Raw genomic sequence first — 3429 nt, 5'->3', positions numbered from 1 at the left:
TTATTCTGCGCACACACTGGACAGGCAGCAACATAACCCCGAGTATCCTCGGCCATGGCAGGCCACCAAAAACGTCTGCGAAGAAACGCCATCGTCCGAGCCACGCCAGGGTGACAAGCCATCTTGCTGGCGTGGGACCATTTGAGGACCGCAGGGACGAACCGACTCAGGCACAAACAACCGATCGGGTGGACCGTTACGGGACCGGGCTGCGTCGAAGAGCCGCCATCACCTCCTCCTCAATCTTCCACCTAACAGCTCCCACGACGCAGTTCCGGGGGAGAATTGTCTCGGTCTTGGACCCACTCTCCTCCGTCTTGGAGAACATCCGAGACAAGGCGTCCGCCTTGCCGTTCTTAGATCCAGGTCGGAACGTCAGGGAAAAAATTGAATCGTCCGAAAAACAACGACCACCTGGCCTGACGGGAGTTGAGACGTCTAGCCGATTGCACGTAAGCAAGATTCTTGTGGTCAGTCCAGACAATAAACGGTTGCTCCGCCCCTCCAACCAGTGGCGCCACTCCTCCAAGGCAAGTTTCACCGCGAGAAGCTCCCGGTTACCCACATCGTAATTCCTCTCCGCAGGCGAAGGCGACGAGAGTAGTAGGCGCAGGGATGGAGTTTACTGTCCGTGGAGCATCGCTGCGACAGGATGGCGCCAACTCCCACATCAGACGCGTCCACTTCAACGACGAACTGACGGGCCGTGTCCGGTTGAGAGAGAGATCGGTGCGTTGGTGAATCGCCTCTTCAAATCCAGAAACGCTCGATCCGCCTCCGGATTCCACTTGAAGCTCCTGATACTGGAAGTCAAGGCAGTTAACGGAGCGGCCACACGGCTGTAATCCCGGATGAATCTGCGGTAGAAATTCGCAAACCCCAAAAAATCTCTGGAGCTGCAATCTCGTACCGGGCTGGGCCCATTCCAGAACCGCTCTAACCTTCTCCTGGTCCATCCTAATCTCTCCCCTGGAGATGATGTACCCGAGAAAGGATGTCGTGTGGGCGTGAAACTCGCACTTCTCGGCCTTCACGAACAGGCGATTCTCCAACAATCGCTGCAGAACCTGCCGGACATGCTGGACGTGGTCGGGAAGGTTCCTTCGAGAAGATCAGAATGTCATCCAGGTAAACAAACACAAAGAGACCGATCATATCTCTCAGGACGTCGTTCACCATACTCTGGAATACCGCTGGAGCATTGGTCAGTCAAAACGGCATCACCTGATACTCGAAGTGACCCATCGGTGTATTGAAACCCGTCAACCACTCGTCTCCCTCTCTGATCCGGACCATGCGATACGCATTGCGTAGGTCTAGCTTGGTGAACACCGTAGCACCCTGTAAGGAGTCGAAGGCAGAACTCATCAAGGGCAGGGGATACTTGTTCTTGACCGTGATGTCATTCAACCCCCCGATAATCAATACACGGTCGAAGAGAGCCATCCTTCTTACCCACAAAGAAGAATCCGCCCCCCAGGGGGTGATGACGAGGGACGAACGAGACCAGCAGCTAGGGACTCCTTGATGTAGGTCTCCAAAGCCTCACGTTCAGGGCGGGAGATACTGTATAACCTTCCCTTGGGGTAGACAGCTCCAGGGAACAGGTTGATGGCACAATCATATGGTCGGTGGGGAGGGAGTGACAGAGCCTTCTGCTTACTGAACACTTCCCCCAAATCGTGATATGTCTCGGGAACCAGGGACAAATCTGGGGGTTTAGCCTCAATCACCTGACTGGGAACCGAATGGGGACAGGCAGTCTTGAGACAGTTAGCATGACAATCAAGGCTCCAACTTCGTTACCTTGCCCGTCACCCAATCGAACGTGGGATTGTGTTCCTTCAGCCAGGGGTATCCAAGGACCAGAGGAACATGGGAAGACGGCAGAATGAAGAATGAAATCATCTCCGAATGATTCCCCCGACAACAGCATCTTAACCGGTTCAGTCCTCATCGTGATACGTGCCAGACTACTGCCGTTCAGAGTGGTCGCTTCAATGGCTTCCGGCAATTGCTCCTTGGAAAGCCCCAGCTGTTCCACCAACTTCGGCATCAAGAAAGCTTCCATCGGCACCTGAATCGATAAAAGCGTTAATCGCTAAGCTCTGATTCCTGTTCACAAGGGTAGCCGGGAAACGGGGTCTGACAGAGGTACTGAGAGGTTGAAACTGGCTCGCTAAAAGTCCTCCCAACTTTAGCGAGCCGGGCAGTTTGACGACCGCCGGGAACAAGTGGAGATGTAATGTCCCGAGCTACCACAGTAGAGGCAGCAGTTGGTCTTACGTCTATGTTGACGCTCCTCCTTGGTTAACCCGTGCCGCCCCACTTGCATGGGTTCAGAATCGGGAGAGAGGACCTCTCCACTAATCCTTTGTGGTGGAGAATGATCGACGTGTTCTGGTCCACCACCCGACCCGACTGGGAACTGAGAAGCTGATCGATTGGGCGGACCCCATTGCTTCTCCCTCCTTCGCTCTCGGACTCGATTATCCACCCGAATAGACAAGGCTACCAAGCTGTCCAGGTCACTAGGCTCGGATAGGAGATCAACTCATCCTTGAGCTGCTCCGACAGACCCTGGTAAAAGGCCGCTTGCAGAGACTCCTCATTCCACCCACTCTCCACAGCCAACGTCTTGAACTCGATCACGAAGTCGGCCACGCTGCGAGTTCCTTGGTGAAGCGAAAACAGGCGCCTAGCTGCGTCCCTCCCTCGGACGGAATGGTCGAAGAGCTTCCTCATCTCGGCCGTGAACCCCTGGTATGAAGCCATGCAGGGGTCTTGTCGTTCCCAAACGGCTGAAGCCCACTCCAGCGCTCGACCACGCAGCAACTCAATCACAAAGGCTATCCTAGCCTTGTCTGTGGCATAAGAGTAGGGCTGTAGATCGAACACTAACCCACACTGCATAAGGAAAGAACGGCATCTTCCCAGCTCCCCCTCATATTTATCCGGCGTCGGAACCTTGGGCTCACGGAAGGACACAGCTCCAGACGCGGCAGGCGAGATGGGTGAAACCGGTAGTGGATCCTCCACCGGAAACTTGCGCTGGTTCTGGACCTCCGTCAGAACGGTAGAAAGGTTCAGAACTGACAACGCTATCTCCTGTAGTGCCGTGCTATGTTGTCCCAACATCTTCTCCTGATGGGAAATGGCATGGCGAACAGAGTCCAGGTCCGCTGGGTTCATTACTGGCCGGATCGTTCTGTCACGAGTTACAAAGCCAGAACCCAGAAGCAGACCAGGACAAGGTAAGTTGAAACGAAGGTGAGTGTTTATTTACAAATTCAAGAGTGATGCTGAATAATCCAGGGAACAGAGCGGGCGGCGTTGATTAGTTGTTGGGGGTGCAGTGGTTGATCCCATCATGGCTCGGCAGCCGCCGACCACCAGGCAGAGGTTGGATGAAGGTTCCGGACGAGTGAC

The sequence above is a fragment of the Coregonus clupeaformis genome, chromosome 14 (genome assembly GCF_020615455.1).
Source record: "Coregonus clupeaformis isolate EN_2021a chromosome 14, ASM2061545v1, whole genome shotgun sequence".
NCBI lineage: Eukaryota > Metazoa > Chordata > Actinopteri > Salmoniformes > Salmonidae > Coregonus > Coregonus clupeaformis.
This window is presented reverse-complemented; position numbering follows the sequence as displayed.